At 27.7% G+C, this 24199-nt stretch overlaps 1 protein-coding gene across 1 annotated transcript in view; it reads left to right on the top strand.

The window, feature by feature from the left end:
- Positions 1-6400: 6400 nt before the first annotated feature.
- LOC106680291 (Golgi-associated plant pathogenesis-related protein 1) overlaps positions 6401-24199 on the top strand; it is a 135123-nt gene continuing 117324 nt past the window's right edge. The window contains exon 1 of the mRNA XM_024359676.2: positions 6401-6569. The gene's annotated coding sequence lies outside the window, so the exon portion shown is untranslated. The remainder of the gene's footprint in view (positions 6570-24199) is intronic.

Below are 24199 nucleotides of genomic sequence, written 5' to 3'. Positions count from 1 at the left end.
TTATAATAATAATGATAATAATTTTTTTTCCCCATACACTCATGGTCCCTCCTGAAATGAAAATTATTTATTTTTTTACATTTCCATTATGAATTGAATTGACAAAACAATAAGTCCAAATGTTACTTAAAATTTGTAGAGAGGTTTCATTATAAAATTCTTTTATTTCTTCTTATGTTGATGTGCCACCAATGTTTTAAAACATTAAAAGTATACGTAGTAACAAAAATTCACAATCACTGCTCTCCACTTTACCTTGACTCATTTCTATCAAATGACCAATTGTGTTATTTCTTACTTCATCCAATACCCAAATCATAGCTGGTCTTTTTCATTTGATTAAAAATTACTAAAGTAGAGATATATCTTTAATTTTTAAAAATATATGAAGGAAAACTATTTAATGTGGGTCTAACATATGAAATTCTCATTTAAAAATAATGAAATTCCTAAGAATTAAACTGATAAAAATATTTAACGTTGCTAGTAATGATAAGGGTAAGGATATGAATGATACCTTATTATTATCGAAATATTAAATATTTTTATTAAATTTCATGATTTTCAGAAAAAGAGAACTTTGCATTAAGTTCAAGTTATAAACTTGAATGAAATCTGCAGTGGTTTTAACAAAGACAAACTATACTTGTCTTTGAAGAAAATATTTTCTAGCTGAAGTCCTATTTTGCAATTTAGATTTATCAAACAAATAATTTTTAACTTATGCCTTCCTTTTCAACAAAGAACGTGACTAATAAACACTAGTTATCTTATGTTTCTTGACATCCCAACTTCAGTATCTCATAAAAATAAGTATACATTCGCAAATTTGGGTGTAACGTTAGAAAGCTCAAAAATTGGAGCAACATTCATGACAATCCTAAGGTCGAAAATTCATTTCGTGAGATTCTATGAAATATTTTCCAAAATTATTCATTTTTATTTTTATTTACCTGCTATTCTTACTTTTTTTTTTTTTTAATTTTAGTATGGATGCGATCAGTTATCAGTAATACTTATTGCCCAAAAACTTTGTGGCAAATTGTAATATTCGTCAACAAATAAAAGTATATTAACAAAAAAACAAAACAATTTTTATATTTTAATTATTAAAATTATACTCAATTGGGATTCTGTCATACCATTCATTTATTGAAAATTATGGAATATTTGAATTTTTCATCTCTTGCAGACTTCCCTGGAAACGCGATAATAAGTTATAAACTTTTAATTAATTTCATATTTTGTATTTTCTTTCATACTCAAAGTATTCCATTGAACCTTGAATGGTGACTATTCGTATTTAAAGTTTTACTTTCTCACGAGAAATTTAATGCTCTTTCTAATGGTATATTTGAAATATCTCCTGATCAAATATTTCGAGGGTAACAGCTGTTTTCTTTTTTTTTGTTTTTTATCAAAATATAAAAAGATAATACAAAAAATAAGAAATAAGGAATTCCTACAGAACGGTTGGAAACGGTATCATAGTTATTTTGTTGCGATTCAGGCTTCAAATCAAGGAATTATAGAATTCAAATCACTGGTACTTAAAGATACAGCCAATATATTAAAAGTTTAAGAGTTATCTTATTTTTTAACGAGTATATATGTTAAAAAAGGTGGTATGCCACTGGTATATTACTTTCTAAAGATATAAGATTCCAACTTCGAAAAATAAAGTCTTTACAGGAAAAAACTTCTCTCTACAAATTTTAAAAAAATAGACAGTATTATTTTACACACAACAGCGGTATAAAGTATTCTGTGTAGGTTGGACTTCTCGGAACGGACTAGCTCGGTATTTGCGTCGAAGTTAAGTGCGCACTCAATTAAGTTACAATAGCACCCACCCACAGTTTCCACTGAATTCCCTGTGGCTCGAAAATATTGAAGTTACGCGGAACAATTAGATCGTATTCATTCATCCGTAATAGTAAACTCCTGTCACATTGAACTGGAATTGTGAAAATTCAGGTACGACTGATTTTTTAATATTTAGATTTTTTTGGGATGGGGTTAAAGAAATTGATCTGAACTAGTGCTGAAAAAAATCATTGATAACTAAGAAAAATAAAATTCTCATTTTTATAATTACAATATAAAGGAATTATTTTTGTTTCATTTATTTATTTTATGTTGAATCCACTCTGCTATGCATTAGAGATCCACATTGACGTTTCATAATCTCAATAAGGCTCAAAATGTAATGTTATAGCAAATAAGCTCATTCTTCAATAAATTCATTTTCAACGTATCAAAGTTATTTGAACAAGAGGAACGCATGTGAAGCTGACTCATGTTCCCAAATATCCTCAATAAATTAAATAAATCAAATGGTATCCTTATTAAGTCTCAACATTCTTTATTACATCAATAGTCCAACGTTTCGGCCTAATCGGCTATCCTCAAGGACAATCTAAACATTTAACAGCTTATTAAGTATTCATTTGTAACAATTTTATTAATTTACCAATTTATTAATAACATACCATACCTCAAATATAAATTAACACCTCACGTCAAAATTTTTTTGACAAAAATGTTTTACAGGCTATTTTGCCCAGATCATCAATTAAAAAAAATACAATCTACAGTTTTATATTTGGTTAAATTAAAAATAAATTCCAGGCGAGTAAACGAAGTTACTTTGTTAGATTAATTTTATTTATTCTTGTTAGAGAGTGGTTTAGTTCATTCTTAATTTAAAACAAAGGTTCTGTTTTAAGTTGCAAATGTGAATGAAGAAAGGAAGAGAGGTGTTTTATAAAAGGTTTAAATCTAGGAAAAAAAAAATTATTTAGAAAAGGTTATATGGAATAAAGACAATTAGCCTGCATTTTAAAGATTCGAAAAAGGAAATGACATCAATATGAAGATATCCTCGAGAATGGCCTCAGGGTCGAAACGTTGGAAAAGTTGTAAAGAATAAAGTTGAGAGAAAAGAAGGATCAAATTTGTTTTAAATTAAGAAGAAGTTACTTTATTTTTGTGTTTTATTAATACTCATTGTGACAATATTTCATTTCAAATTATTTTGGTAAAAGAAAATAAATAATGTTAGTGATCCGTTTCAATTTATGAGCAGTTCATGAGGTAACAACAGTGTTAAATTTATTCAACTAACGAATAATGGACATGCAATTATTCATCAATTATAATAAATTAGATACTTTTAGCCTCTGCTTTTTTATTAATTTATTTCATATTATCCACGTTTCGGCCATCCTGGCCATTATCAAGGATAATATCAATTTTAAAATTCACAGCCCTATTGATGCTATATGAGATTGTTACAGGGTATTATTCTCAAGTCTTATTTAGTGTAGTTATTTAACTTTTACATAACCTACATCCTTTTTCATCATTAATTCATTTTTTTAATTTAAAACTAGGTGACCCGGAAATGCTTGATATTGGTAATTGTAAAACAGGTAGGTTGATTAATCGAATACAATTGAAAGCTTGATATAAAATGATATATTTAGTTATTTACGCATTTGACTAATGATTTAATTAATTGCTTATGTAGTTTATAGCGGTGAATAACATTATATAATAAAAATACATGGTAAAAAAAAAAATTATAAATAACTACATCACAACTCAACCAATCTACACGAAGCTGGAAAGTGTTTTAGGGCCCTATAAACTGCACCAAAGTGCACAAACCGGATCTAATATTTCGCCCTTATAACGGCATTGAATCTAAATGGTGGTAATACAGGTGAAAAGAGCTAGCATTCAGCTTTTTAACAATTGTATTAGCAAAAGAATTTGATAAGAAGTAAATAAGTTATGAACGATATTTGGAAAATGGACAACTAGAGAAAAAAAATTAAAATCTATAGTTTTTAATTTCTTTGAAAAATAGTATTTAAAGGTTTCAGACAACGATATAAACGAATACGGTATGCTTCTTCATAGATTTTTTTTTTAACCTACTTTACTGAAGTCCCTATTATTTTTTTTTTAAACTTTTAGTGAATAAAAAATCTTTTAATAGAATCAGAAATATTTTGGTAGCGCATGAAATACGAACAATAGATCTTTTTTGTATTAAGAAGATTAGATATACTTTTATCATCAAATACAGTTATATAAAGGTACAATAACCTGCAATAGTTTTAGAAAGTGTAAGTGAGGCTGTGGATTTTAAAATTGAGATTATCTTTAATCATTCCCATGTTAGCTGAAATGCTGGTGATATGAAATAAATTAATAAAAATATTGAGGCTAAAATTTTCAACTTTATTATAATTAATAAATATAACCAGTCTCAAATAACAATATCCAGAGGCACCTCCCCCAGGCGTAAAATCAAATTTAATCTAAGAATTGATATTTTTATTAGGTTAATTCGCTATTTGTGGTGATAAATAAAATTAGAAGATGAAACCTTCTTACCTTTAATTTTAGTCTCATTAGGTTCACGCCGATCACATGTTACAAAACCAAATGAACTGGTTTGAGGTGCCGTATAAACTATTCCTTCCTATATAAGTGTGGGTTTATAAGTAGGAGTTATCGTATCCTTGAGGATTTAAGCTTATAGTTGAAAATTAAAAACCTAATGTCAAAAATTATGACGGCTGTCAGAATCACTTTAAACGTCTCTTATTGTCGAAGTAAAAGTAAATTGAAATTTTCAATAAGAAATAAGTCGTTAAAAAGAAAATATTTAATTTAATTCCAACTCTATTGGGTGGTTAATTTTTAGAAATTAAGAATATTCACTCATATGATGAAAATATTCGAACCTTTGGTGTTTCGTTAATATATTATTATTGAGGTATGATCTGACTGTTTCCAAAAATACTTTAGTTTTTTTTTTATAGATAATGTAAAAACCAAGAAAAAAAAAAGTTGAAAAATGAAACATTTCTATGTTATGTGTTATTCAAATTTATTATTTATTGAAAAATAACAAACAAGAACTTTTTCATTTTTTACTGTATCTACAAAAGAAAATTAAAGTGAAATATCTCTCGAAATAATGGTACTATACCCTAGTAATAAAAAAATAAAATTGGCCAATTCATCTGACAAAGCTACGATGTTCCTTTTTCACGTTCACATGTCTTATGTATGGAATATATAGTGAGGGAAATTATTACGATCGTTGTTGTAATAATAAACAATTAATAAATAATTAATGTCAAAGAATTTCATGAATAACTAAAGGAAAAATAGAAACAAACGATTTGAACAGGAAAAGCCGAGATCGCTCGATCTTTCGTTATCTTTTATTAAACTGTTGTATTATTTGCATAGGAAAAATTATATTCTTTATTCCCTCCGCGGGAAAACCTACAATAGGATTTTTTAAATCATCAGACAAATAAAAAAATTTTGTTCATAATTTTTGCTCTTCCTTTCAGAAAATTACTAAACTTGGTAGCAGTGATAACTAGCACGAGCACCGTAGAACACCGCACTAGAATTTTTGTAGTTTTGTATCAGATAAAATAAACAATTATTATTTATTTCTTTATTTGACAACAATAACGGATAATGAATTATTAATTTTAAAAAAACCTGCTTAATGGAACAATCCTTAATGAGTAGACAAATATTGAATAAGTAATTCGAATTAAAATTTATTCAACAATTGTATGTGACATGTTTTTCATTATATGGTATATTGTATCCATTCTAATTGGAAGGGACTGCTAGATACTTGACCAGCTATACCTATCGGTGTTGCCGGATAGTCCAACCAAGCGTGAAGGCGTCTACTACATAATCAACCCATTAAGGAACAAACTTAAAATTGTTCAGGCAAAAACAATCAGAACAATTACAAAAGAAAGTTGGTAAGTCAACAATATAATTTTACATACTAATCTTCACACGCCAACTGTTAACAAATACAAAACAACCAACTACAAGTTTTAATAGAGATTTGAAATTAAAAAAATAAAAACATTCAAAATAAAAACGAGTTGGAATTTTCATTTTAAGAGTGTGTTAATTTTAACAAGACGTTTTGCGAACAAGGTAATAAAAGTTTTATTAGAATTGATAAAAATGTAATTTAGTGTTATTTTGCACTAAAACTATACCTTAAATTTTTTTTTTCGCAGGGGGTCACTCTCACACAAAAGGCCAGAAGTAATGCCGAGACAATTTTTGGAGTTGACTTTGTGAGATTTTTCGTTTGGAGTTTAAATACATCTTTTGCATAGAAAACTAAGTCAATTCTTCAATTTCTCATAGCTCTGTCTTATTCGAACACGAACTTTTTAAGATTTTTTGTAATGTTCCAACTAAATTTTTACAACTCAACGCAGGAGCGGAATTTCCCCACTGGAACGCGAAGGAGTGGGGATTGTAGAGGGGGAGGGGATCGGTGTGGGGGAGAGATGGGGCAGTAGATGGATACCAGCTGGGCGGAGCAGGTGCGGCGTTGCGGGAGCTGGCGGGCGGAGCCCCCGAGCAGGAGGCGGGAGGAGGCGGCTACTATCGGGAGGCTGCACCGCCGCCTGGGGCCGGCCCTTCTCAAGGGGCCACCACAACCGCCCCCCAGGCCCAAGGTCGTCATCTCCAGGCCCTCCATCCTCCACAAGGTAGGCTACTCTCACTTCTAAGTACCTACCTCTTACGTGACGACTGTCATCTGCGATCCCACCGAGGCAGTAAGCACCTAAACATCATGAAGGGGACGTAAGTAACTCTGATCATGCTAAAAATAATTAACCTTTGGCGCCAGGTCAGAGTAGCCATGCTGGATCCAGTGTGTACGTTGTCAGCCTCTGAATGGAACACTCTTGTTCTTGACAAAGATCTGTGGCTACGCAAATGGACTCTTTTGCGATGATTTTCATTTTATTAATGCATAATACACTAATGAAGACTGACAGGGAGTGTTGCCATGAACGACATTTCGACATCACTCAACTGCCACAGTATTCCTGCTGCCATTAAATTTTATGATCGTCACTACATTATTTATTTGAAGGAGGTTAACGACATTTAACGAATCTGTTTCTGATGTAGTTTAAAAGCTACTGATCCGTTAATAGTTGTTTAAAAACAAAATAATCAGTTGAATGATGCATAATTTTGGGTTTTCTGAAACATTTTCGTATTTTGATTAATCTTTTTTAGAATCTCCATGAGTCATATAATATATATTTCAAATCCCTTTCCCTGCCTTAAAAAATTTTAAAAAACAAAACACAATAGTGCTTAATTATTTATTTTTTTGCTTACCACTCTTCAGGATCTATAATTGAACATTTTAAAAATTTGTAAGGAATATGGAAAAATAAAAAAAAAAAAACTCTGGAGTGACAAAAAGGGTGTTTAGAAGAGTATTCGATTTTCGAATAAAATTAAAATACTTAAGACAATTGATATAAATAATACATCTTGAAGAAAATAAATACTGTTTGTTTGTTATTTTTCATATGATTATTGGATACTAATGTTTAATAATTGAAATAAAAAAAATTGATTGAGTTTTTTTTTCAATTTCTCTAAGATGTGATAAATTCAATTCAATATATAATACGATTTAAATTTATGACTACAACATTTTGACTTTATTTCTATGAAATAAATATAAATGAAATTTATTCATTGTATACAATTGTGCAAATAAATCTTTATTTTAAAATAATATTAAATTATAGGAGCAGAAGAAGACAGTATCCCTGAAACGACTAAGATAAAAATAAATGAATTAAGAACTATTGTGTTTTAATTTTTGATTGGAAGCCAGGATGATAGGATAAAAATATTATAATATATAATTGGTAGAGATAAATCTGAATACGAAAATATTTCAAAAAACAGGAAATATCCAGATGATTGTTTTCTTTTCCAACAATTATTATTGGAACAATTGTTTTTTAATTAAAACCGAAAAAGATTCCATAGATATTTTTAGCTATTTCAAATACCCAATAAAATGGATTTATCCCACTTTGCAAATGAAGTTGAAAAAAGGCAATGACCCCCCCTCAAAAAAAAAAAAAAAACTGGTACCCATCACGCCTTTCATTTCATTTTCTAAATTAATCCATCACACTCACTGGTTTTAATCTCCTTTGAAAAGTACTAATAGAGATATGAAGTTGAAAAAAGAAAACAATTATATGAAAAAGAAATAACAAAAAAAAATATTTTTTCAAGATGCGTTTTTTTATAAAAAAATGTATTTTTTTTTTCTGAAAATTGAAATTCTGATTCCTTTTTATCATAGAGATTTATTCCCTCGTGAATCTTAATGCAAATTTGATTGTAAAATTATTACGCATTTATTTCTATTTTAGATGTTGACAGTTCTCTACCTTAAAGAGAAATATAAATGTTCCAAAAAAAATGATTTTACTTTTTGCGTCTCCTCACCTCATATAATAAAACAAATTAAGTTAAAAAAAAAAAAGTCGAAAAAAAGTTATTAAATAATAAATATACCTCTATTATGGCTGCAGAGAGAGTTCTATAAATTGAATAAACTGCATATATATATGCACCTTTATTCTTTTGACCGTATTATTAAAAAAAAAATAATAATAAACTCTTGCCCTTATCTCAATATAAAAACAGACACACATTCAATATTACACTATAGAATAAGGAAAAATAAAATAAGAAAGGAAGTTCAGAAGAGAAGAGAAGAAACTCTGGAAAAAATTTAAAAGAAAATCCAAACCAATCTTACAATATCAAAATATAATTTTATTTAATTAGTTATGACAAAAAAATATTTGCAATATATTAATTCATAAAAAAAACAAAACAGAAAACAAATTAATGAAAACGGACAAAAACATTTATTTATTCTTTCTTGTCTTTAATTGCTATCTTTGATTCACGCTATGAGGATATAGAAATGTAGAAAAAACAAACATAAAATCACGTATGCTTAGAAAAATTATTATAAAAAAACAGAAAGAACTGTTTTTTCATTTTTCACATTATTATTTTAATTAAAAATTGGAAACAAAAATATATGGAAATATTCTATTATCATTTATATAACAATAAGTACTAGTTGTTGGATAGTTTATCTACATGTCTGTATCACACCATTATAATCAAACATTAAATTTACTAAATGTATTTTTACATAAATACTGTTGTAAATGTCAATACATAATATATATATATAATAAGAATAAAAATAATAATGAAAATATAATAATACTTTTAAGCTACTTTATCTATCATGGACTATGATAATGTACTTTAAAATACAATAATTATGAGTAGTAAATAAATAAAAGCACAAAATAAAGCTAATTATTAGTTACAAGATATCCATAAAATTTCTCGTTAAAAAAAATTTGAAATTGATATCTTAAAACATATAATTTCCGACATTACCTTACAACTTCCTCAGGAGCAATAGATTTAGAACTCATTAAATAGGGGTCGTTGTAATCATAAATTAAATTATTAAGAAGAGATGAAGCTTTTTATTTCATTGCAAGGCGCTAAAGATATCTCACCTGCAATATCTATCTGTCTTTCCGCACAGCGCGTCAAGACTGAAGGCGTAAAGATATATTATAATTAAATAGTTTATTAATGAAAATAAAATTTCAAAATAATTAACTTCTAAAATTAATTTTTTTTTGCTTGAACTTGTTGCAGTATATAATTTGCAATAAGAAAATAATTTTATAATCTATTTAAATATTGAAAAATAAAATCCAATTAAATTATTTTAAAATAAAAAAATCTACTAGTATTTTATGTTTCAGTAATGTTTTTATTCAATCCTTACAAATGTATACTCGATATATGGTAAATTAAAAAAAAAAAATCATATTATATTCAACATCAAATACTAAATTATGATTGCAATATCAAATACATGTATTACGAAATTTTTTTTTTATTATTATACAATACTAAATGACGTTATATATTCTGAGGTAAAATTAAGTCAGAATAATATGAAATTGGTGAATAAACACAATCTTCCTTATTTAAATATATTAGTTTATTTCACAACGTTTCGTGATTATCTCCCATCTTCAGGCGGCTGTTTAACTTTTTTATATATAATATATAATTAACTCCTTATTTGTCTTTTCATGCTAATATTAAACATATTATTTTCAATAATTGAAACTTTTTATGAAATCAACTATTACAGATTTTTAAATCAAGGAGAATAATTACCTTCCTGAAGGTTATCCTTTGATCATATTATTCCTGAATTTTTAAATCAATTTTTGAAAAGATAACCTTCTGGAAGGTAATTATTCTCCTTGATTTAAAAATGTGAAATAGTGGATTTATAAAAAGTTTCAATTATTGACAATAATATATATTTATTAAATAAATCAAAACTTGTATCCTTTTTTGTCTCAACACTTTTTATTTTTACCAGTCCAACGTTTCGGCCATTTTAGCCATCCTCAAGGACATCTAAATATTTAACAGCTTATATTATATATTCATTTTTAACACTTATAACAACAACATTATCACCAATAATATAACATACCTTCAATTATAATTTCTTCATCAGATTACAGTTCACAATGGAATGAGAAAAGGAAGAAAAATTAAGATTTTTGGATATGATGGTAATACGACAAGGAAAGGATATAATAACAGAATGGACAAAGAAGGAAGCAAGTAGTAATTTGATATTAAATTAATATTCTTGCCATCCATTTCAGATGAAATTCAATGTCATTAATAATTATGTTAACAAGGCTATAAGAATAACGGATGCTAGTAGGCTGAATAGAGTGAAAAGTATGATATTTAAAATATTTTTGGATAATTTTTACCCCAGAAAATTAATTTATAAAATTTGGGATATAAACCTTAAAAAATCCAAAGATAGAATGGAAAATAAAATAACAAATAGTAAAGCAATTATTAAGAAATATTGTGAATTAAATTATATAAAAGGTTTATCGGAGGATATCCAGAGGTCATTTATTATTATTAGATTATGATGTGGAAGAATACTCATTATGTTATAGACCTAACAATAAAATTAAAAATTATTATAGCAATTTAAAGGACAAAATTGAAATAAAAAGTCAATCGGGATTAATATATAAAATTCCATGTTTAAATTGTCCAGCAATCTATATATAGGTGAAACTAAGCAAATGTTGGAGGATAGAATATATCAACACAAAAATGATACAAGAAATAAAGAAAAGGATCCAAATAAAACAGCACTAGTACAGCATACAGCCAAAAATCAACATAATTTTGATTTTGATAACACCATAATTTTACATAAAGAAAACAATTTGTACAAAAGAAAAATACTTGAGTCAATTTATATATCAGAGAACATAAATTACACAGTTAATTTTAAAACAGATACTAGGAATTTAAACCAACATTATGCAGATATTTTAAGCAAAATAAATTTATAAAAATAAATGGAGACATTTGTTACTATTTACAATTAAATGTAATATAGAAATTTGAGAATTAGAATAAATACCAAATTGAGACAAAAATGCAATTTAAATTAATTTTAAAACAAGGCTGACCTGTGTGAGTGGGAGGTTATAAATGGTTTGTGTATATGGTCGTGAATTTGTGTGGATAATCTTATATAAGAAGAATTAAATATTTATGATTTTAAATTAAAAAAATAGGTAACTAAACTTAAGCTTATTAATAATAAATATGACTCTCTAATAATTGACTTTTTAAATAGGCTTTTAACTTATAATTAATGAATGACCTGGGCAGAATAGCCTGCAAAAGTAACTCTAAATTTAATGTGAGGAAGAAATTATAATTGAAGGTATGTTATATTATTGGTGATAATGTTGTTGTTATAAGTGTTAAAAATGAATATATAATATAAGCTGTTAAATATTTAGATGCCCTTGAGAATGGCTAAAATGGACCGGTAAAAATAAAAAGTGTTGAGACAAAAAAGGATCCAAGTTTTGATTTATTTAATAAATAATTACCTTGTCTCAAGAAATTGAAATAATATAATTAAAATGACAATAATATATTTAATATTAGCATAAAATGACAAATAAGGAGTTAATTATATATCATATATAAAAAAGTTAATCAGCAACCTGAAGATGGGCGAAACGTTGTTGTCTATGAAATAAACTAATATATTTAAATAAGAAACATTGTGTTCATTCACCAATTTCATATTAGTTTCTATAAACTCTTCCAGTAGAATCATTAATTTAATAAGTTAAAATAGTATACTCCGTCACTCCCTCCAGTTGGATTATGAAGAAATAAAATGGCGGCATATGTCTTATCCATGAATAGGACCTTGATTAGAGTTCTTGTTGGGTAAATATAATTAATTGATGTTCTCCTTGATTCTTAATAAGTACAGTTCACCTTAATCAATGCTACATTCCAAGCAATAATTTTTCTTTTACGAGGAAACAAGATGTTGGTTTAATACATCCTAATAAAAAATGATCCGAATATTTATTTTTTTACGATTGAATTATAAATATATTTGTTCGATTTTGGACATCCAGGTCCAATGGAAGTTCCTCGATTAAAAACAGTCCCACAACCTCAAATCTAATAACGGGGTGAAAAACCGATCTAGTGGTCAGGTTTATTAACTCTGTTAAAGTAAATAGAAAAAATTGTTGTTAGCATTTACACCACAGAAACGTATTTTTTATAAACATAAATATTTCCATAATTTTTTTGTTTTTCTCTAACACAGTTCTAACAATTTTCATTCATCAATATAAAATGAAATAGTAAAAATCAGCTAGGTCTTATCGTCATTTAAATAGCTTGACAGGATTTTAACCCTGAATTTCCAAAATGGTTTCTCCTAAAGCACCTTTATTTTATTTTATTTTTTTTGGAATAATTATCCATTGCATATTTTTATTATTAAAACGGATAAATATAAACTATGAAGAAATTTCATTATTATCTTCAAAAGATTGATCATTATCAGATATATTTAATATTCACGACTAGAAATAAAAACGAATTGTAATGGCAATCCACTATCTCATTCTTACATCACTATCTCATACTATCCTTGAAATAAAATTTATTGAATATGCAATTTCAATCTGAAAAGAAATGAAAAAGTATTTATTATTACGGAGTAGTTCGTCTTAGTTCTCCTAAGAATAATAAAATATAATACGTGTAATAATTTGAGTTGTAATATTTTACGATCACAATACTTCTATACAACTCCTATGTAATTATAAATTATGTAATTCGTAGTATTTGAAAGAACCCACATTGTAAAAATCCAAGAATTATCTACATAGATACATAGCTATCATGCTTATGACTTACTTATACTAAATGGGTAGATGCATTTGTAAAATAAATAATTTAATGCTCAAGAAAGGCCATTGAAAGTCACGTGACCACTGTACTACCCATAGCTATATATTTTATAGCAATGGGTTATTGAAAATAAAAACTGACTATTATCATAACAACCATAAAATCAGCAATTTATTTATAATTCATTACAAAACACTGATCTACATGACAATAATAAGGCCTATCTGGACATACGGAGTTGAGCTTTGGGGCTCCACTGAACCTTTCTAAAAATTCCTTTCGTATCCAATCCTGCCAAAATCCTTCGTAAAATCCTCATTGCTCCTTACTTTGTCACAAATAAAATCATACATAAAGGCCTTAATGTTTCTTATGTAACCGATCTAGCCCGAACCAGATATCAATCTTTCCATTATAAACTCCTTAATCACTCAAACCTATTAGTTTCTAACCTTGCTTTCTCTTTCATTCCTGGCAATCCTCCGAGGCGTCTGAAAAGAAGATGGCCCCGAGACCTATTGTAAAAATGTTTTTAGAGTGATATCAATGGGTAGTTTCTTTACATGATTATACGATTATAATCACTTCAAATTTACTGGTTGTATTTTATGTTGCAAGTACAGTTGTAATTGTCCATAAATAAATATTTATTTATATATTCATTTTGCATATGATTTTCGCTACTTTTTTTTCCTTTACATTTTTATATGTTAAATATTGATTTTTCTAATTTTTTTTCTTTGCCTTTCCAACAGTGTATTATACAGCTAAATTGATACTCTCTCTTATCTATTGATCTTTGTTTTCAATAATAAATATATTTCACGGAAATTCGTTTATTGTAAATGGAAAAATATATCTCCTTTATATAAATAACATACAATTCTGTCCCAGTAAATATTTATTATTTTTTTCTCATTGCTAACAACAATAAGATATTTTGAAAATATTTATTTTCAAATAAATAGAAATTTGGTACTAAAGCTTTGACATTTCATTGAGCATATGACCTCACTTCATCATTCAATTAAAATCATAAAATCATTAAGTTGTACGTTATAGAACCATTTCAATAAAAATTGAGCCGTTTTACAGAAAATTCAAAAATAAAATCTATAGGCTATTGATCATGCGGTACTTTACACCGTTAAGTCGATATTAGTGAAACAGATGTAAGATCCCAAATACCTGGCTTAAATAATTTCAGTTATGAACAACTCTTTTGAGCTTGACAGTTAAAAGGCATATTCCCGTTAATAACTATAATTTTAAATTGTTTACAACACTGATACTTCCACTAATCTTGTGTTCTTTTTTTTTGTATAGATAAGTAAAATTAAAAATGAAAATAAGAAAAATATTCGTAAAAATAAACATAAATGAACTTATGAACCTCATACGAATGAAATTGGGTATGGAATAAATCCTATAGCAGGCAGAAGACATGATAAGAAGTAAAAGTTAGTAAGTTGAGATATTTTATTTATGAAGTACTCACCGTGAGCAGATGAAGAAAATAGGAAGATTATTTGATTCTTGATTTGGAAATTAGGATCAAAATTTCTAATAAAGTTATTTTCAACTATACCTTTTGTATTTCTCAAATTAATTACTTAGCGCCTCGAATCGAAATCATACAAGAATGAATTGCGTGAATGTAGAGGTTACATGTTTATCATGACATTTTCAAATAAAATTCTGTAATTAACTTGCACGAGTAAGTTAATTCCACTAATTGGCGTTTTCTGTTTAAATTTATTATATCCTTGACATTACCCTGGGTCAAGAATATCTCGCTTATTTTTATTATATTGTTTGAAAAGGTTGTTTTATCTTAATCCGTTTCTTATCCTACGAGCGTGACCACATCCAGCGATATTGTCAGCTATATTAAAAAAGGTTATAGATAAAATGCAATTTTATCTGGGAAAGTAAATATTTTTTAAAAGTAACTTAGTTTTACTGCAAAATGATGATTAAAATCGAGTTGGTTTGTTCACATCGTTTTATTTATCTCTTTTTCCTTCTACGCCTTTATTTGTTAAACGTTATTTTTTCTAGACTGTATTAAGAAAGGCGTTTAATAAAGCTATTAAAATAGTAAAAGAAAACTATTTATTGTTTACCAACGTTTCGCCCCATTTTGCAGGACTTCGTTAGGGCTGTCAGATTTATACACAGCCATAGCGAAGCCCTGCTAAGTTGGGTGAAACTTACATCTACATTAACTACGATCTACTTCATACGGTCCTATCTTCTTCAATTATTTTTGCTAAAATCGTTGGCCTTTCAACGATATATAATACGTCTATTATACTATTATTTCCGGAAATGTGTTTGGAACCTAAAAAATATATTTTTCCTCTTATCTTCTTCAGTTCGCATAAGTTAGTTATCAAATCCAATGGTTAACTATCGAACAAACAAAATTTTCTTTAAAGAAATAGAAAAAACAAAGTTCTTTAGAAGAAGCCATTTTGAAAATTCGGAATTTAAGTCCTGTCTAGACATTTCATTGATGATAAGACCTAGCTCATATTCAAGACTATTTAATTTTACATTGATTTGTCGAGTTTAATGAAAATTGTTAGACCTATTCGTTGTTAAATATGTTTTTTCTGTTTTCTTGACTTTTATCTTTTGAGCTAGGTTATGTAGAATATTTTCTAAAAATTCGGCATTAAAGCCCTGTCAGACTATTATAATGAGGATAAAACCTGCTGATACTTTTGATACAAAAAAAACCTCAATTGTTCATTGATACATTGAGTTTGATAAAAATAGCTAGTGCCGTTTTCGACAAAATCGAAAACAATCTGAAAAATGGATTTTATTAAGTGGAACTTCAGTCTATTTTATCAATTTCAGTCTAATACGACTTTTCATTATATAGCTAGACTGTTCACTCACACACAAAAAAGCTTTCGGTGTGTATCGAAGATGTACTCGTCTCTCGAGCTTTTCGCATTGTGTCCTATCGCAGATATGCTTCCGATAGATCTTTTGCCAGATGAACGCAGCCGTATGATAACTAGACTAAGTTAGCTAAAGAAGAGAGAATTCAGACTTTTGAAAGGTGGCAGAAACGCCAGAACGCCCCATATATCAACATGGATATCCCGGAAACCTGGCATGGTTGCTTCTTAGCATACTTAGCCCGCTTAAAACTGGAGGACAGATCTTCGTACCCAACTTGTGAATCCGCAGTCGAAAGAGTGAAACAATTATTCATCTATTGCCCAGGTTTTACTCAATAAAAAAACATGAAACTTTTTTCCAATTATTTCCAATTTCTCCTATAAAATTCAGTTATACACTTTTATAGGATCTAGTATTTTATTTTTCTGAAGAATAAATTTCTTCCTTTTTAGCATGCATTACCGGAACCACTTTGCCTCGCTTGGCTCATGAAAATTTAATAATATAATTTACCATAAAGGTGGGATCCAATAACCACCGGAGTGAGCCACCGGTTTGGAAAATGAATCAAGCCCTCCTTAGCCAATGTTATATTCTAAAAGATATTCCAGTAGCAGAATAGAGTATCTTTTAAACTTTCTCCAGCCGTGGCTGGAATGACTATTATGCGGGCGCCCCCTGAATAAAAAAAAGCCATCTTGGTCTAACTGTTCTTCGGAGCTCTTTAATTTGGTCTTATAAGCTCTTTAGGTTCGGCAAGGGGTTGACTTAATTGTCGACAGCCCCAAAATTTACTTCAATAATTTATTTTTCAAAAGAATTTGAAAAAAATATATTTATAAAAAAAAAGATTTATAACATTTCATACATCATATTAAATTTGCTATCAGTTAGTCTGTGGTTTAGGGGTCGGGGAAAATATAAAGTAAAAAGTAAATCAATCCAGTTTTTAAAATGTTCCCTTTTAGATTTACATACCTTGATTTTAGTTTTACATTGATTTACTAAAATTTGCAGACTATGATGACCGATCCAATTTAAAATAACAGTTAAAATAAACCTGTAAAATAAAATCTATAAAACTTATTACTTTAATAATAAATTTGCACCATTCCATGTTTTAATTTACCTATTTGTAACTATAACTTTTAATAATAATTTCCATCCTTCGCAATTTTTGAATTTTATCATCATTAATTTATCACAACACAATCATACAACCTCAACAACCAGGTTGTATGTATTATCATTTTCTTTCACACTAGATTTCGTTCTATTTTTTTAAAATATAAAATTTAATTGATAAAACATTTTAGGTGTAATTTATTAATGAGAATTTTGTTATTATTACTTTTAATATTCGAGAAAGTAGATATAGCCGAGATCGCTCGATCACTCATGATCCTAATCCAGAAGACGAATTTTATATATTTCATTAAACATTTATACCAGGAAAGTAAAAATTTATATTCGTTTTTTTCACCTCAAGAAACCCTAAAATATGGATTTTTACAGAAAAATAAAAATATAATGTTTTTGATTTCTCTTACTTATAATCAAATCGGCCTATTGAGACAAAGAGAAATCAAAAACATTATATTTAAGTCTAATAGTATAGTTATCAGACTTAAATATAATGTTTTTGATTTCACAAAACAATTCTCATACAAGTCTTCTGCTTAAATGTTTTAAGAAGGTCCCTAAGTCCAAATAAAGAAATATCGCAAATCAGTTTGCGTGTGTGAGTTTCTACAAATAGATTTTGCAGTAATTTCGGTTTATAGGAAATTCCTGACTCTAAAGAGGCATTTTATATTTTTTTACTATTTTCACAAAAAAGTGGCTCTAAATATTTGAATTAAACTTTTAATATTAATTTTTAGTAATTATAATATTATTATTAATATTAATTTTATCAGCTAAGTCTTATCCTCTTTGAAATATTGTGAAAGGACTTAAATGCTGAATATTTAAGAACCTATAATTTTTATTATTTAAAATCATTAGCGATCTCTCATTGTTAGTAATAATAAACAATTAAAAATAAAAAAAAAATTACTTGGATTTAAAAATTAACTAAAGATGCAAATGAATATTTTCGTGTTTGCATGGTTGTTATGACAATAGTTAGACTTTTCATTCTCATGTATACATATATAAATTTGTAGTATTTTCATAATAAATAAAAAAGAAATCTCAAAAAAGGGTGGCTAAAGGGTGAAAGTTTTACGATGCACGCACCAGATACTTTTTTATTATATCAAAAAAAAAAAATTAGTAAACATATCAATGGTGTTAAATTGGATCTAATTCCAGACTGAATTGGCCTGCTATACACACAGCATACTAAAACTGGTTAGATAATTGTGTATTAATTGTAAATTAATACATATATACATTTATTAATACATACATACATTTATTAATACATACATTTATACATATATACATTTATTATTATAAATTGTGTATTATATATAGTACAAGAACCAGAGTAAGAAAAAAAGTCAGTTATTTCACCCCAATTTTTTATTAGTTTAATTGAAAACTATGTACAATTACTAGTCAAAATTGATGAGTCTGCCAAGTATTGGTTGGGAGAATACAAAATGGCTGTTTAAAATCTTAAAAAAAAATTTTTCATTCGGAGCTCTATATCTTTAAAACTAGCTACAACATTAGAAAACTTAAGAGAACACCATTTAAAGTATACTAAATTTGCTTAAATAAGAGTCTTAAAGAAACTATTTTTCTAAAAAGTAATATTTTATAAACAATGCACTGAAAAACTAGTAGTTAGTGAATTTATTTTGAGAAATCTACATCTCAAAAACTATTTAACGTACAACTGTCTTTTAGCACTCAAATAAAAGCTAGTCTAATGTACTATAAGGTAGTATATGACACTTATATTTTCCGGAGTAGTAATTTTCAAGATATTTGTTTAAATAAATTTATTTATAGTTGGTTCATGTGAAAAATTCATATTCATATGCCAATGTCATAAAAACTACTACTCCAGCGAATATGAAGAGGTATATACTTCTTTATAGTATATTAAACTAGCTTTTATTTGAGTGCTAAAAGACACTTGTACGTCGAATGATTTTTGAGATATAGATTTCTCAAAATAAATTCGCTAACTACTGATTTTTCTTTATTTTGAATTGTTGCTTTATAAAAAAACTATATCTCGAGAACTATAGAAGGTAAAAAGATCTATTAGGGCTCATATTTTAACAAATTTAATTTGCATTAAACGACTGTTTGGTTTTCTAGTTATGTTGGTAACTTTAAAGATATAAAGCTCCGAATGAATCTATTTTTTACCGTTTCTAAACAACCATCATTTTCATTCTTCTACTGCTTTTTTTCTCCTTTTGGGTTGTTGTTGTTGATTTTTGCTTAAAGGCGTAAAACCCTCTGGTCATCAACGCCTCTCTCCTTTTGGGTTCTTGCACCATAGACAGTAAGTTTTGAAGTACATATTAATACTATTTTTTTTTTATTATTCTTTTTAGTACTTTAATATTTTTCATTTCCCATATTTTCACTTTTTATTTATTTTTTTATAAAATTGTTCATTTTTTTTTCTTTTATTAACCTACATATCGCCTAAAGCAATAATATACAAAATTGGTTAAATAATATAAAAATTATTTTTTCATCACCTCGCATGTCTTATACTGTTCTACTTCGTATAACCAGAAGTCGAATAAGAAATCAGTATTTCCACGTAAGTGGCTTCTCCTTGTTAATAACGAGTGGAATTGCATGGTAATATTTGTAACAATCATGATAAGTATTTGCACATTGCACAGTTACTCGAAGCTATATGAGAAGTTATAATTAGTGGGCCGAAAAGGTTGTCAGTTATTGAGCAACGAAGGAGAGATAGTAAGGACTGGCAAATTGGTCCCCCTACAGTGAAATGGCAGAGGAAGAGATAATTGCTTGCCCTCGGCGTTCAGTTCCCTCCTTCCCTTTTCTCTTCTCCTTTCATTTAATAGCTACATCCTTTTATGCTACACTATTGGCAATAAAACAGTATTTCACAATTATGGTTTTTGGTATTACTTTTGATGACCAAATATACTAAGAAAATACACTTTTATAACTAAAATATTGCGTAAAACATAAAATTCATTTTTTCATACCATTAACTTTGTCGATCGTAACTTTTTTTTTTTCGGCTGGTCCAAATTTCAAATTTCTCCTCCTCTCCTTTAGCCTTTTTGAGTGATAATGAAATATTTAAATCACATTATGATTTTTTCCGAATTTATTTTTGAGAGAAACACGACCTTATTGAGAAAGTACAGCTGCTCGCGATTGTTTTTTTTCAAATATTCGAAAAACTCTTATACAAAAGATTTACTGGCATTATTATTGAAAAACAAATCTTATCTGACCATTAATTTGATTTTCACTCGTTTTACTCAACTACCCTATCAAATACGCCGAGTTACCGACTATATTTTGTCAGCTCTAGCAAAGGCAACATGTGGTGTATTTCTTGATATAGCTCAGACATCTGACAAAGTATTGCACCAGCGACTTATATTTAAACTTTATTTTTTATTTAATAATTTATTTATTGTTATTTACAACTGTATACAAATATATACAACAAATAAATTTGCTGTAAGTGACATTGTGACATGATTCAAACATGTGGAATCTACCCACTGATAGAACTCCAATAACATTTCTAGAGGAGAAGATCTCAAGGCCATCTTCTTTTCAGACACCTAGGAGAATTATTAGGTAATGAAGGAGAAGCCAGGATAGAAACAAGTGGATTTGGTTGGTTGAGAAGTTTACCATTGAAAGAATGGTATCTGGTTCTGGCCAAATCGGCAACATGTGGAACATTAAGGTCCTAATGGATGACTTGATTTTGTGACAAAGTAAGGAGCATTAAGGATTTTACGAAGGATTTTGGACTGTAAGGATTGGATTCGGGAGGAATTGGATGATATTTAAACTTAAATCACTTATGTCCCTCCCAATTCTCTCTTTTCTTTGTGATAGGTTTTTTTTCTGTACGGCAAGGTTCAGAACCCTAGTCTATCCATCCAATCGCTATCCATCCTTATGGAGTACAACAAGGCTCAATTTTGGCACCACTGTTGTTACCCACATGATCCATTTATATATTCGTATTTTGGATTTATTTTTCTTTGAATAAAAATTTCTTTTTTTTTTTACAAATACACTTTGCTCTTATTGCAAAAGAAGGTTTCATTAATTGAAAAAGAGAAAATTTATATTTGACTTGAAGCTTTTCTTTTCTTTTTTTCACTCTGAAATGTTTTTAGTTGTTTGTATTGATTCTTTACTGTTTATAATTAATTTTAGAAATTGGTGCAAGATCTCTCTTCATACCCATAAAAATTGCTCCACTTTTTTATAAATACATATCATCACAGTTTAACCTTGAAACTCTTTCTTTCATTTATACTCTATGATACTGATTTCTATAAGTGGGTTAAAAATGTTAAATGTAAAAAAAAATCCAAAATGAGTAGCTGACTAATTTTCCCTATAACTAATTTTCTTAAAAACCAAATTATTATAAAACGTCGATTTCTTGAACTATTGAACGGAGCAGAAAGAGCTGGTACTGCCTAATTTCGACTATGAAAGCATAATCTTAACAATAAATTAGTTGTGAAATATAGTTGTGGGACCCTGATTACTCTTTGAACAACCTCCTCCTCAAGTTTGAGTCTGTCAAGAAAGTTGGGAGTTTGGAGCAAGTTGAGAACCAAGAGTTGTGTCTTTAGCTCCAGTGGCTGTTAGGTGTGGAAACTCTCATATTAGGGTAATTAACTCATTAAATTCATTTCATCAACTGGCCTTCTTTATGAAACTCTAAGAAGTTGCACGATGACTGTTGACATTATTCAAATTAATTTCTTAATTTAGGGTAATTACTATCGATTTATTCAGAGCCAATAACAAGTTAACTGAAGTGTTGATAACAAGTCTTCTCATTGCTAGACACATACAAAATAAATTAAAACATTGCAATCAAGTAAATTATTTCGTTTTTAATTATTTATTTATGAGGAAGTTTGTGATATTCAAAATCAAAATAATTTTTAGTTGTATTGTTTTTAATCAAAGATTTTTTTATTCTTTATTTTTGGAACATCCCGAAATTGACAAGAAATACACCATTCACTAAATAGTGATGCATATATATAAATTTATATATTTTCTCTGTTTAATACAGGAAGTAAGAAAAAAAAGTGGCAATACATTCCATGTATGTATGCATGTATGAACTAATAATTTTATTATTCTTAATGAAGGGTTCGAAAAAGTAGGTTTATGCCTCAGTACTATGGTATAAATATGTTTTATGCCAAGTGCATGTACTCTATTGCTTATGAGCAATTAAATGAGAGTGATAAAAATAAAATAAATTAATTTCATTCATTGTTTTCATTTTTACATTAGTACCAAATTTTTAGATATAGTCTCAGAGAAGATACTAAAAGAAGATAATATAAATTTAATGTTCCATTTGTACATTTTATGATGATATAAATTGTTAAAAGATTATTAAAATTTAACTACTTTATCCGTCATAAACTCGTTATTGTTCGGGGTATCCCTGTATAACATCCATAACAATAAAGCTACTCAAACAACCTAGTTAAGAGCTTCCACTGAGAAGCCTTATAGTTTAGTTATATCAATAGCCACTGCTTTACATTTTGGTTGTTATTTGATGCAAATTCCCTTCCTCAAGGCCAGGGCGTTATTGTCGTCCTCATCAATAAAACATTCCTGGCGTTATTTTCATTAATTTATAATGTCGTGTAACAATTCCATTAGGCAGAAATTGTTAGGAATGGTAAAATCATAATAACAGTACTTCCTTGGGAAGTACTGAATCCCTGACCCTTCACGGGTTTTAGTTGTACAGATTTTAATTTTAATTTTGATTACTGAGGAAACTAATTAATTAAAATAAAATAATTTTAGTTCCTGGGTGCAATAAAAGAAAAATTATGAAACCAATTCAACAAAATTTTAAATCATATTTGCTTGGAGAAGTTTGACTTATCTACAAAAATATTAAAATTAGAAATCAGTTTATTTGATCGTCCAAAAAAAAGCGTTACATATTAAAAATGTTTTTACTTTTTATTTAGTATAATAAATTAATGTGATCAAACAAGATTAAACAAAACCATTTAACTTAAATTTAAATTATAACTATAAAAATTATTGTTGTGTGTAAAAACATAGAAAAATAAGAAAAAAATATCAATATAAAATTTCAAATATATAACTTGGATTAAAAAATATATGTTTACATCTATAGTTGCAATACATGCTCATATTTTTCATAAATTAATTTTACTTAAAATCTATGCAATTTGTTTGTGTCTGCTTTTAAACAGTTAAAAAAAGTAACAAGTAATAATGTAATATTGAATTACTGTTCTTTCTATATTCTCATATGAAATATAATATAATTAATAATTGCATAAATAAAGCAATAACTAATGCAAGTAGGTTAAATATAGTGAAAAAAATATTTAAAATATTCATGGAAAATTGGCTTCTACTAACTTATTTTATTTAAATCAAAACTTTTATTTTTTGACGGATGTGCCACTATTCAAGCAAAGCAACGATGTACAGAGACTTTTATAATAAGGATCATTTAGAAATTTTGGTTTCTAAAAACAACAATTTCTAATTAGTCAATATTCACATTAAAACATGTAAATTCATTTATCACAGTCACTATTTGTTAAAACTTTAATTATTATTATTAAATGAATTTTAATGTGAATATTGACTAATTAGAAATTGTTGTTTTGACCTGGGCAGAATAGCCTGCATGGAGTTAGAGTTTTTAAATTATATAATTCCAAAATTGTGTTAAGTAGATTGTCCCTGATGATGGCCGGATTGGATTGTAAGAAAAATAAAATGTGTTGAGACTAAAATGGATAGAAATTAAATTATTTATTTTAACAAAATTAACCAGTCTCAAGAA

The sequence above is a fragment of the Halyomorpha halys genome, unplaced genomic scaffold (genome assembly GCF_000696795.3).
Source record: "Halyomorpha halys isolate HHAL.00 unplaced genomic scaffold, Hhal_1.1 Scaffold252.1, whole genome shotgun sequence".
In the NCBI taxonomy this organism is placed as follows: domain Eukaryota; kingdom Metazoa; phylum Arthropoda; class Insecta; order Hemiptera; family Pentatomidae; genus Halyomorpha; species Halyomorpha halys.
This window is presented reverse-complemented; position numbering and strand designations above follow the sequence as displayed.